Source organism: Melanotaenia boesemani, chromosome 21 (assembly GCF_017639745.1).
Source record: "Melanotaenia boesemani isolate fMelBoe1 chromosome 21, fMelBoe1.pri, whole genome shotgun sequence".
Taxonomy (NCBI): Eukaryota; Metazoa; Chordata; class Actinopteri; order Atheriniformes; family Melanotaeniidae; genus Melanotaenia; species Melanotaenia boesemani.
In genome coordinates, this window is record NC_055702.1 from 16,084,578 (window position 1) to 16,098,812 (window position 14,235).

The following is a 14,235-nucleotide window of genomic DNA, read 5'->3' on the forward strand; positions in this document are numbered from 1 at the left end:
TATACTGTACACATATGCTCACACTCACTCAAGTTCACACTTGCAAACACACATATAGCTTAAGTAATCACCAGAGCTCATTATTCTTTGTCGACCAACTTTCACACAAAACTATAAGCCAGGGGTGCGCAAAGTAGGGCCTGCGGGCCTACCTGGAAATATTGGCTCACATCTCAATGACATACTCACCTTGTCAGTCACCTCTCTAGTGTTAGCAATTGGATTTGATGAACATGCAGTGTTTTTCTTTTTGTTGATTACATTTTGCACTATATTTAGTTACAATTTACTGTCTGCAATTTGCCTTTATTGTTATTTTGCCATATTGATGTTTGTAGTGTGTTATTTGCAGTGAGGACAAGAATGCATTTGCATGCATTAACAATAATTAAAAGAACCACGATTTACATTTATTTGTGTTTCACCCCTAAAATCATTGTGTTTGGCCTGCGGTTCACTGGTACATTTTCACTTTGGCCCATGGATGCAAAAAGTTTGGGCACCCCTGCTATAAACCCTCTCCCCTACCCTCATCAACAGGCTGAATACTACAGTGACAATACCAGTCCTATGTTAATGATATGATGTTATGTTGAGCTAAACATGTTTATATATAATTTTTTAAGCAATTTATTTAGATGCTAAATATGCTAACACCAATATTCATACAACAGTTAAAACAAGAGGCAGCTTTTGCTGACTTTATCAGTGACATGCTCCCTAATGACGATTAATTCTGCATCCATCTTTCATCCTACCTGTACTCTGAGCTCTCTCCAGTAGAAGTCAGTCTGATGTTGACTCTTGTCTTATCTCTTGCTGTTTCTTTCTAGATTTTTCTTCACCCACAATGTCCTCCTATGTTTCTTTGAAGAATCAGCCAAACAGAAAGTTACATAGTGCAACTTTAAAAGGGGTTCCCAAACATTTTTGGGTAGGGGAGGTATGTTTGGTCCAGCAGGACCCACCAAACATTTCATGCAGCAAAATAAGCCATGTCATTAAAAGTAACAAATTCACAAAACAAATGGAGTTGTGAACCAAAACCTGAGACATCAAACACAATAACCAGCAAGCAAGTAAAAAGCTGCAACCACATAATTTATAGCACAGCCACATAAACACACTGACAAAATGTTTAAGTCAAAAAGTTCCCTCATCAACATTTAATGTAGGCAGATAAAATAAAAATAAAATGTTCTTAAGTTCAACAAGGACAGCTGTGCACATTATATGTGTACAAACTAGTATAACCAAACAGCCCAAGTATTAGAATAACCATCTGTCAGTTTAACACAGCACATAATGTGAACCAATATTTTATCAGGTTATACCAGGATATCCCATGTTGGAACTACTGTATCCAAGGAATATATGGAATGAGATATACAGTAGTTTTTATCTGCAGGCTGATGGGAGATATAAAAGCAACATTTACAACACAATAAAGTTTTGACTCCAAGCAGTACCAGGGTCATTATGACAGCTACATAAAAAGGGTCATGGGGAATCTAAACTAGTGATCTTTCCTTCAGGATTCACTGAACTGGTGGTGAACTGGACAAAGCCTGGTTTATGATATCTTATGTTTTGATCTAGGACTGATAATGGAACACTCTGTAGAGTAGACTCTTGGCAGACTGGGCTGAGTACAGCCATAAGTAACACTAACAATGCTATCTGCTATTGTGGAGAGTTGGTGAGGAAGTAGGCCCTAAATGTTGTATGAAGCAGGAGGCAAAAAGATAAAATTTAAGGTGCTGCAATGGCAGGACTAATTAGCTAATTGCAGACTTCAGAACAACTGACAAAAAAAACTTGTAAGAAACAATAACAAACCCACACAGGATTGACAAGTCATGGAGCAAAGGGAACCAGGGCGTACACAGAGGGGGTGGATGACTAAATAATGAGCCAGTGTGGGAATTAGGAAACAATAAAACAAAAGTAACACAAAAGAAGGTAAGCTTAACTGAAAACCCAAGCAACGGGCTGGGTAATTACTATAAGAGCTGTGGTGAAGGCCCTCACCTCCTAGCAACCATCCTGCAATGGAGCTTTCTCTAGAGTCACCCCCTCACTTCCCCAGGGCTTTATTGCATCCTCATCTCCCCCAAAGATCGAGTGGTGCCCCACCAAACCCAGTGATGACACCTGAGGCGTTCATAACTTTGTTTCTGACTCCTTGTGTTACATTCATATAAATGCTTTTGACATCAGGATTAATCCACAAAGCCACTAGATGGTGCTCTGACTTTGGATGGGTACTTATGAGAGAACATGTTCAGGATAGGACTTGAACTGAAAAATATCAGCTCCTTAAGTCAAAAGAGTCCAGAGTTACAGGAACTTCTTGTTTCATGGCAGAGAACTGATATTTGACAAAAGGCCATTAGAATCAGGAGACTCTGTGAAGTCAGTTAATTAATCCAGTCTTGATCAAGGGTGAAAGTTTTTAAAGGTAAATTAGGGATAAAAACATCCTGTTTCCAGTGGGCAGAGCTATGGCAATGAAAGCATACTGAGATGTAGATATGTTCAGGAGGTCACTATTGTCAAACATTTTAAATTTTATTTTTTTTTTAACCTGTCCTGTCCAGCATCATAACAAGCAGAATGATGGTTTGGCTGCTGTGCCGAAAAAATGTGCTTTGCCAAGGGGAGGTTTATGGGTATAAGGCTCCTCTTGATAAACTTATTTATTTATTTATTTATTTATTTATTCATGCACTGTTGTTTATTCACTTTTAATTGCGGAATCTATGTAATTTTGCTGGACCTAACCGAAGGGGACAGAAAAAGGAGGTCAACATCAAAAAGAAGCAGGAGACAGAGGAGACAGCGACGCAACAGATAGAAGGCAACGAGCCTTCAGTCCAAACTATCACCAGACAACCAACTGCTACACCTGTACAAAAGCACAACACAGAATTTCCTACGGCTTTCACGGAAAAACAAAGCTGATGATCATCACGAGTTTCTAAATAACTAAATCAACAACAAAAGATAAAAATAAATAAATAAATAAAACCATAGGACTCTGCTTCAGCCGCAGTAAGAGACTTTTAGACTACAACATCACAATCTTCACAGAAACATGGCTACATGGCGGTGTACCGGACAGTGCTATTGAGCTTGCCGGAAGCTCCATACACTGGGCAGATAGATCAGCTGATGACTCCAGTAAGACCAGAGATGGAGGATTGTGCATTCATGTCAACAAGGCCTGGTGTACGGACTCTATTACTCTTGGGAGACATTGTTCAGCCAACCTAGAGTTTCTCATTGTGGCGGGGTTCTTCGCCAACCAATAAAACAGGCAAGTCGTTTGTCAGTTTGTGGTGGATTTATTGTGCCTGCGGCTCCCAAACTGTGCTCAGCAGTGCGAGAAATGTCCAAAAACTCCAGTGCAATTATATTTACATATTTACAAAAAGAATGGAAAAAAAAAGAAAAATAACAAACATATGACTTTTGTCTCTCTCTAGACCAGCCAAAAATAATCCAACCTTCTGTCTCCAAACAGTCCTTCCAGTTGCCAGCAATGCAACTCAATGAATGAATGAATGCCCCCTTCTTCTCAGGCTTCCCTTTAAATATGCTAAGCCCCTCCCCTTATGCTCAATAATCCTTAATTTCTACAAATAAATCACTTTAGTTAAGTTCTTGTTATGTTTTCACATAAATAAAATAATTACAAAAATAACACAAATTCTACACATTCGTTTCGTATATACTTATTAATCACAGTAGCAGAAACAGCAAAGTAATAAATGGTTTTTAAAAATAAAAATGTTTGGCGCGAACCGGAGTGATCACATCACGGTCGTGACGTCACTTCCGGATGTCGGCCAGGTCGGCTACTTAACAGTGGATTGGATATGGCCTCGGTTTTGACCAAAGCCACAGCAGTGACAGGAAGAGGACGGTAAGTGACCAGCAAACGCCATATAATCAATAAGCCTAGCAAAATATTAAGTGTGCACCCTTAATAAGTCGCTACGTGAGGCAGACTGCATTCCTGTGTGGTTTACTGTTGTAATATGACTGTCGGACTTTGGCGGGAGTTTGTCCCCAGGGAACTGAACAGGCGAGTATGTAAGTGTATGTGTGTGTGTGTATGTGTGTGTGTGTGCACGTTTATGGACTCAGTAGGGACAGCTGTCAGTGACGAGACGGCTTCGTCACACTCATGGTTAAGTGTAGATCGTTTTATCTGCCACGGGAGTTCACATCCACCATCATAACCGCAGCTTATATTCCCCCGGATGCTAATGCCAAGCTTGCAATGAATGAACTACATGCGGCTATTAGCAAACAACAGACTGCCCACCCAGAGGCTGCATTTATTGTTGCAGGTGATTTTTATCACTCAAACCTAAAGACAGTGCTCCCCAAATTCCACCAACATGTCTCCTGCAACACCAGAGGAAACAAAACTTTGGACCATGTTTATTCTAACATGGCAGGTGCCTACACTGCGACCCATCCTCCCCCACCTAGGACAATCAGACCACCTTTCTTTGTTCCTCACTCCCAAATATTCACACCTCATCAAACGTGTCATACCATCAGTGAGGATCATAAAAGTGTGGCCAGCGGGGACAGACTCTGCACTCCAGGACAGGTTTCATCACACGGACTGGAGTATGTTTGCTTCCCAGGTCACTTGCGATTCACATACGGACATTGACACTTATACTTCCTCGGTTCTGGATTATATCACCACCACAATTGACAGTATCACGACAAAGAAGCAGATCACCACATACCCTAATCAGAAGCCATGGATGAACAAGGAGGTGCGACTCCTGCTGAAGGCCCGTAACACTGCCTTCAGATCAGGTGATGCACAGGCCTACAGCACATCCAGGGCAAACCTGAGAAGGGGCATCAAAAAGGCCAAGTACTGCTACAAACTCAAGATAGAGGATCACTTTTCCAGCTGTGACCCCAGACGTATGTGGCAAGGTATTCAGGCCATCACAGACTACAAACCCAGCAACCCCACCCCCACAGCTATGGACACCTACTTCCTGAACAAGCTTAATGACTTTTATGCTCGCTTTGAGAGGGACAACAAAAACAAAGACACTGCTGCCAAGACCACACTGTCAGCAGACCACCAGTCCCTTACACTGTCCTCCACTGATGTCTACACAGCGCTGAGCCGGATCAATCCATGCAAGGCTGCTGGTCCTGATGGCACCTCTGGACGTGTGCTCAGAGCATGTGCGGAGCAGCTTGCTGGGATCTTCACGGACATTTTCAATCTGTCCCTTGCCCAAGCAGTTGTGCCAACATGTTTCAAAACGACATCCATTGTGCCGGTGCTGAAACACTCCAACCCTGTTTGCCTAAATGACTACCACCCAGTAACACTCACATCCATCATTATGAAGTGCTTTGAGTGGCTGGTCCTGGCACACCTGAAGAACTCCCTCCCACCCACACTGAATTCACACCAGTTTGCCTACCGCAGCAACAGGAGCATAGACGACGTACTTTCCATAACGCTGCACTCTGTGCTCACACACCTGGACAACAGCAACACATATGCACAATTGCTGTTTGCTGACTTCAGCTCAGCATTCAACACCGTCAACCCATCCAAGTAAATCACTAAACTTGGAGATCTGGGCACCGACACATCAATTTGCCATTAGGTTATAGACTTCCTGACCAACAGACCACAGCACGTTAGGTCAGGCCACACCTGCTCCACCACCATCACCCTCAACATTGGGGTGCCACAGGGTTGTGTGCTGAGCCCATTCCTCTTCTCTCTCTTCACCCACGACTGCAGACCTGTGCATGGATCCAACTCCATCATCAAGTTTGCGAACGACACCACGGTGATTGGTCTCATCACAATGATGAGACCGCCTACAGAGAAGAGGTGCAGCACCTGGCCACGTGGTGCACTGCTAATAACCTGCTCCTCAACACCAGCAAGACCAAGGAGCTCATTGTAGACTTCAGGAAGGAGAAAAGAGGCACACAAGACCCCATCTGGATCAACGGGAAGGCCGTAGAGCGTGTCTCCAGCTTCCAGTTCCTGGGGACCCACATCTCAGAGGACCTGTCCTGGACCACCAACACCTCCAGTCTAGTCAAAAAAGCTCATCAGCGCCTGTTCTTCATGAGGTCACTGAGGAAGAACCACTTGTCTTCAGACATCCTGGTGAACTTTTACCGCTGTGTGATCGAAGGCATCCTAACAAACTGTCACAGTCTGGTATGGAAGCTGCTCGATCGCGGAGCGCAAGGCACTGCAGCGGGTGGTGAAAACTGCCCAACTAATTGCAGGAACTCCACTTCCAGCCATTGAGGATGTCCAGAAGAAAAGCTGTCTGAAACGAGCCAACAGCATTCTTAAGGACTCTTCCCACCCTGCCCATAGACTGTTTTCCCTACTGCCCTCGGGCAAGCACTTCAGGAGCTTCTGGACAAGGACCTGCAGACTAAGGAATAGCTTCTTCCTCAGAACTGTGTCCTTACTGAATTCTTGCTAACCCAGACACATAACTTCACTGCCCACCCCCCATTCCTCCTTGGATCAGAAACTGTACTCCGCCACCACTGGACCACTTGATTATCCTGCACTCATGCATATCACAAGTTTTAGCAATCCTAGGTAGCTACTCCCTATACTATTGCAATATTTCATGTCATTCCACCTGTAGCTTTGTATAGCATAATTTATCATCTGCATATTTTATCCTGTAAATTATGTTCATAGTTTGTTTATAGTTGTTTATTTAAAGCCCATATTAATCTGGATAATATGTTCATAGTCCATTCTATAAATCACTAAGATATTCTCATAACATACCGTGTACATATTTAATTTCTTATATCTGCAGTTGCTGCTTTTGCACTTCTGGTTAGATGTGTGTGATGACAATAAAATTGAATCTAATCTAATCTAATCTAATCTAATCTAATCTAATCTAATCTAATCTAATCTAATCTAAGCTAATCTAATAACAACATCCAAAGTACCAGATACACACTCTCATAAAAAAAAGTATCTCTTGTATAAACCCACTGGACAACTCAGTGAGTGTCAGCATGCAGAGTATGTCCAGTGGGTTTGTACACTAAGAGCTACTAAGGTTTTCTACTGGATCCAAGCACTGCCTTATCACCAGATTTTATGAAACAGACGTCTGGTCTGGTCAGAAGTCTGGTGGCCTCTCAGGTACTGTACTTAATTAGTTTTACTCCTATATCACAGATCGACAGTTTTATGTAAGTTTGGATACATGGTTCTAAAAGACCCATAAAATACAGTGTTGTGTTCCCCAAGGATCAATTTTAGACCCATCTTTTTAATCTGTACATGTTGCCTCTTGAGGATGTCATCAGGAGGCACACCATTGATTTTCACAGCTGTGCTGATGATACACACATTAGAAATGTCACACAGACAGGATTTTACCATCTTAAAAACATCACCAGTTTGGCTTTTCCTCTCTCTTGCAAGCACCGAGGTGCTGATGCATGCTTTAATTTCTAGTAGAATAGATTATTGTAATGTCCTGCTCTCTGGTCTTCCCATAAAGTCTATTTTTAACCTACAATTACTCCAGAACTCAGGACCCGAGGGCGGGAACACAATAAACTAGTTTTACAATCGCTGCAATGGCTCCCTCTGCATTTCAGGATTGATTTTAAAGTTCTTTTAAATGTTTATGAATGTCTTAATGGTCTTGGGCCTTCTTATTTATCAGACCTGCTTTTAAATTATGAACCCTTGCAGACCCTGAGATCCTCCGGTATTGGGGTCTTAGTTGTTCCCAAAGTCAGAACCAAGACTTATGGTGAGGCCTCTACAAGCCTTGATTGTGAAACAGCCTGCCAGAGAACCTCAGGGCTGCAGAGACTGTTGCCATATTTTAAAAACAGGCTGAAGACCTTTCTTTTTAGCTTAGCTTATAGCTGAATTTTACTTGATTTTGTTTAGGTTTTCACTTGTCTAATTATGTATTATGTATTATATATTATGGGGATGGGGATTCATGTTCATACAGAAAAGGGTATGGGCGGGTGGGGTGAGTGTGGCCACACCAACGTCTGTTAGATTGTCTTAAAAAAGCAAATGTGTCTTCAAAGCTGTTATTGTTAGCGGAAAATATACTGTCATGTTAGGGAAATTATCCCCAACACAAGCACTGCAAAGCTAAACCTTTCAACACAAGAAGAACACAGAGCACTACTTCATGTATACAATTTTACTTGCAAGGAGTGTATGCACCATACGAGTACGATACACACACTGAGTTGTTTCACATATTACAAGGCATTTATAGGGGAGGTTCTTCTAAGGTCTTCTCGCGGTGACCCAGTCACACAACCTTATTTCATCACACAATTTATACTCAACTGCTACTGTGTCTCGCTTTGTCGAATGCAGATTCCCGTAATCATCCGACGCCAGATTCAGAACCCCAGATGACTGGCCTCTCTATTCACCTAACATTGAGGTAGAGGTCTTTTTACAGGTCCCAGACCTGGCTGTGCAGTCTTCAGTCTCTTGACGATTCCACACTGGGTTCGGATGGGTATTTGGGATCCGGCTCGAAAGACCAAATATGTTAGGGAAATTATCCCCAACACAAGCACTGCAAAGCTAAACCTTTCAACACAAGAAGAACACAGAGCATTACTTCATGTATACAATTTTACTTGCAAGGAGTGTATGCACCATACGATGTGATACACACACTGAGTTGTTTCACACATTACAAGGCATTTATAGGAGAGATTAACAAAGTCCTTCCCCTGTACATAAAACACAGAATTACCCAATTTCAGGATTTACAGGCTTCAGTGTTTTCTACTAAGATAAGGTATAGGAAGTCAGGGCCACGGTGATCTTTTCTTCTTGTCATGGTTCGGCCTTGGTTCCACACACATTGAGAAAGAATGCAGCTGAAGACATTTTCTACTTCTTAATGATTAAAATGCAAAGTGGTACAGAGTTAATATAAAGTAAATACTAAATTAATTTATAAAACTAATAAATTATTAGTTCAAAGTATAATATTGAATAATTATCAATCACAATGAAATATGATGAAAATAATGATAATCCTTTGGATTTTCCTTACATGTCACATATAGTATGATGAATGTACTGAATAAGGGTGAAGAGGACAGATGAGTGGTAGCAAAGGTAGAGCTTCACTTCCTGAGCAGAAGCTGTAAGTGGAATCAGTCGCAAAAAAAAAAGTCTATAAGTGACCAGCAAAGTCACATGATCACAGAGGCAGATGTGTTTTTCACGACCTAATAAGGGCATGATAAAGGTAAGCACACAAACACATACATGCAAACACAGGACTGATAATCAACTTAGATGTTTCTACAACGTAAAGTTTAGTTTTCTTTCTCTCCTGCTGGTTATGGAACGAGACAAGATCCACAACACAGTTTGGACAAAAGAAACCAACGTTGCCCACTTCCTTTTTCTCAGTAAAGAATAGAATAGATGGCAGCATTTATTTGCTATTTCAATCTTCATTTCTGCTAGATCTTCTTATTTTGATTGCCCAGAAAATAACAATTCGGCTGAATCGTACACTTAAAAAGAAGAGTATTACCTAAAAACTTAAATACACACACATATTTTCTTGAAGGAGTTGTTCAGGAACATTAAAACCTGGTAATATAGTAACTCCTCCTACATCACAGTTCCTCTGTATGACTGCATATTAGTGAGTTCTGCAGTCTGATTCAATCTTTTCCACTGGACACTTTCAGCAGGGGAAAGTAATTGCTTTTGAATTTTCAGAGAAATTTCTTTGACTTTAGACTTTGACTGTCTTCCATGAGACGAACACAATGGATTGGATGATCTCAACTACATTTTTCCTTTCAGGTAAGTTTGTGTTTTGCAGCATATTTTTCTGACTTGCCAGAAGAAAAACCACATCCATTATTAATGAGAATTAGAGGTATTGTGTCAAGAAAAACAGTGTCAAGTGTTCAGTTTCCAAGAGATTGCTTGCTTTTTATTCTTAGACACCATCACCAACGTACTCAGCTACTAAATTTAAGACAATAAATGTAAGTTTGTTCTGAAAAGATAAAGCTATATGTTTCTGTCACTCTTGTTTGGAGTTATAAAAACTAAGGCTGTGTCACTGAAAAAAAAAAAAAAGCAGAACCTCAGGGTGGCTTTTTTTTTTAGAAACAATGAGAAAACATTACTGTATGATCACAAACACTTCAAAATGCAAAGGAAACCAACAATCCTTTATGTCCAGCTGATGTAAAGGTCACCGGTCTTTTAAAACAAATTTTTTTAAGCCTAAAGTTTTTAACACTGAGAACAATTTTTCATAGCATATTGATTTAAATCTTCATAAATTTTAACTACGACAAAAGGGAAGAGGCTCCTCTTTCAGTTCTTTTTTTTCTTTGTTGGTTCATCCACTAATTTTTGACATCCATCCACATTCAGTTTCTCATCAAGCTTAAACTTTCTCTTCCACTTCTCACTTTGCAAAATCTCACCAAAACATAAACTTCACATCTCCTTCCAACTATAAAGAACTACCTTGTTTCATGGTGACAAGAGCTCTTACTGAGGTTGCCTGAACCCTCTTTAAATAGTCCCCGACTATTATATGTATCCCAGACACTCAAATGAGGTTCCCTGAACCTCTAAAATAGTCCCAGACTATAATGTGTGTCCCAGACACACCTAAATCCCCATGTGGATTTAGTTAAGAATTCCTCTGCAAATTCTTTTCTCTATAAATTCACAAAGTCTGCTTCTCACTATATCTGAAGTCGTGGTTCGGCAGTTGATTCCCGACACTCTCCAAGGATCGATGGTCTTGGCCCCTTTTAACACAGTCAATTCAGACTGGGTTCCTTCTCAGTTAGGAGGTCCCTGACCTCCCCCAGGTACCGTGCAGGTGCTTTTAAACGCAGGCCAGCCGACAGTGTTAGAATTAGAGTCCAGTCTCAGGACACATCCTTATATAGTCCAACCCCCTTGAGAACAGTTGTCATGTCCACTGATGTGGGACTCCATAGTCAGGCTTCATGTTGACCAACCACAGCAGAATGCAATAAAATCCTTTGATGTGTTTTACAACTATATTCACTTCCGGGGGCACTAAAGATAACTTTGTCCTGTAAAAACAGCTCTGACAACAATCTTTAATGACTAGCTGTGTCTTCACAGATCTATCGCAATATCATCAATACAAGAATTTTTCATCACTTTCCTTTTAATTTTTTATTTATTTATTTTAATTTTAAGAATTATCTATTACAATAAATAAACAAATAAAAATAAATGGAAACTGGAAAAAATAAATAAATACTATTCAGGTTTACTTTAATAAATATGGTAATAAATATAAATATGGTAATAAATATGGTAATAATAAAATATGTGTTCTTGTGGGGGAAAGGGGGCTTTAAAATGATATGTTTTACTTTTTAAGTTCTTCCTTTAGTGCTCTCTAGTGGTATTTTTTAAAAACAACACCAACATAAACCCTTATAACTAACATGTATTGTTAAGTGTTTAAAGTTATAACATTTTAAATATTACAAATTGGATTTGATCAATAAAATGAAACAGAATCATCTTGTATTCAATACAAGAATTTTCCATCACTTTCCTTTTTATTTTTTTTTTATTTTAATTTATTCATTATTGATTTTACTTTTTTTAAATTATCTATTATAAAATAAGTAAATAAATAAAAATAAAAGGAAATAGAAAAAATGCTATTCAGGTTTGCTTTAATAAATATGATAATAGTAAAATATGGGTTCTGCTGGGGAAACAAAGGGCTTTAAAATTACACCTGCAGTATGTTTTACTTTTTTCTTATAAAGGCTTTGAACTGCTATGCTCTGAATTTGACAAGTTCTTCCTTTAGTGCTCTCTAGTGGTATTAAAAAAAAAAAACAACATAAACCCTCATAACCAACATAAATGTTTAAATCTATAACATTTTAAATATGACAAATTGGATTTGATCAATAAAATGAAAGAGAATCACATCATAATTTTAAATGTTTCTTCTTCATTCCTCAGTGTTAAAAGCTGCACTTTGTTTCAACATTGACCCTCTGGCTTGGAAGTCCCTGCAGAATCCTGCTGCAGGTTTTGGCTACCAGGTGGTGCAAAGACGATCAGAGTGAGTCAGAGAATACATTATAGTCTGTTATAGATTAACAGCTGCCATGTTTGCTGCTTGTGATTTTTTACTTCTAACTTAGAATTCAGTCATATATACACTTCACAATAATAAAATAAAATAAAAAACAATAATAATCAAATACATAATAATAACTCAAGCTTCCTAACAGAAAAGTAAATAACCTGCCATTATTTAATGTTTGTCTGGTTTTATTAGTTTGCTCGTCAGTGCCCCTCTTCAACAGTATTCAGGACATCGAAGGGGTCAGATATTTAGGTGCACCACTGAGAGATGCCAACGTCTGCAAGTTCCAGGTAGGAAACTATTCATTTCCAAAAGTATTGACAAAATTATCTGAAATTTTAAACACATTTTTCCATCAATGAGTCTTTGTGTTCTTGGGACAGAACCTTAACGATGAAATGATGGATATAAGTGAGGGAAAATGCCCTCTTTTCGGTGTACATTCTTTCAGGTCTCTCAACAAAATTGTAGGAATAAACACTTATTTAAACATCTGCGGCAGGTTATTTTAAACAATAAGGATGAAAAAACGTTTGGAATATTGATCTTTATTGTAATTTTAGCAAATGAACATACACAACGAAGGTTTAACTCACTAATAACATCATTCTGCTAATATCCACCCCTTATCCATTTTCTTCCGCTTTTCCCGGCCGGGTCCAGTCACAGGGCGGCAGACTTTTATTTTCAGCTCGATCCAGAGGGGATCACTGCTGCAAATGCAATTTTATTTATAACACACTTTAAAACACCAGGTAGATGAAGCAAAATGCCACAATGTGCACATAACATCTTACTTAAAATAAATAGCATACAAACAACAATTGAACATATATAATGCAATAAAATAAAATACAATAAAATTAAATTAAATTAAATAATTCAAATAAATAAAATCATATGAATCTAAAATAGATCTTAATGTCATCATCTCATTTGGTGTTAAACAGATGGGTTTTAAGAAGAGATTTAAAAACAGATCTATAGGATGCCTGTCTATAAAGGCAGCTGGTTTGCAGTTTAGGTGCTGCCATCGCAAAAGCCTGGTTCCCTCCGAGCTTACGGCTAGTCCTGGACCAGTGAGGTGTGGTGAAGTTTATGGTTGGTGAGGCACTCACTTACAATTGTAAGAACTGAAAAGCTCATCTTATTTTAATATTCATTCATAATAGCCTGGTATCATTACATTATCATTTTAGCTGAGGGGGTGGACCACTTTACCTGAACACGGCTGTTCTCCAAAGGACAGCTGATAGGACCTGAACAATTATACTTATATATAAATTCAGCACATTGAAAACGATCTATAGTAACAATGAAAAAACACAATTCATTGTTACTCAATACTTCTCTTTTGTTTTCTAATTTATTTACCTTAGAGTGGCCCAATTTATCACCCCACTATTAAATTCCTACATGCACTGATAATGAATCCACAGTTTCTTGGCACTGATTTGAAGGCGGCAGATATAACCTCAGCCACCTCCTTGACAGGGGTAAAAGCCGAATTACTGATTACAGTTATTCAAGATCATATGTATTGATAAAATATAAATATGATGGTTTACTTGAGATATACTAGAATTTATAAAATAAAATGGTTGCAGCCCTATAGTCGATGTCACTCCCTCCACGATAAACACCACGCCATAGTTCTTGTTCACCGATGAATTTATTCAGGTACACCTTAGCAGGCATAAAGGAATCCAGTGGTAAACTGTTGGCATACAAATATTCAAATGACATATAATTAAGGACACTGAATTTTTCTATAAATGCACATAATCAAAGATTTAAATGACATACCTTGCTGGCTGCATATAACCAAGAGGGAATTAAGTAGTTCAACTGCAAAAATAAAAAAAAAGGAAATCTTAAAAAACATGCTTCTTCTTTCAGCATGAAACCCTCTTCTGCCTCATGCTTCTGGAGAAAAGTTTAACAAAAAAAAAAATGGGTCAATGTGCAGCAAGGAACATGTTTGGTTCCTACCAGATGTTATTTAAAAAAAATATCAATTCAGATCAATGATACA

At 39.1% G+C, this 14,235-nt stretch overlaps 1 long non-coding RNA gene across 1 annotated transcript; it reads left to right on the forward strand.

The window, feature by feature from the left end:
- The first annotated feature begins 9,721 nt into the window (after positions 1–9,721).
- On the forward strand, positions 9,722–12,490 carry LOC121632835. Its single transcript, XR_006008971.1, has 3 exons — positions 9,722–9,886; positions 12,071–12,173; positions 12,393–12,490. It is a non-coding gene; the product is annotated as an uncharacterized LOC121632835 (long non-coding RNA).
- Positions 12,491–14,235: the final 1,745 nt, after the last annotated feature.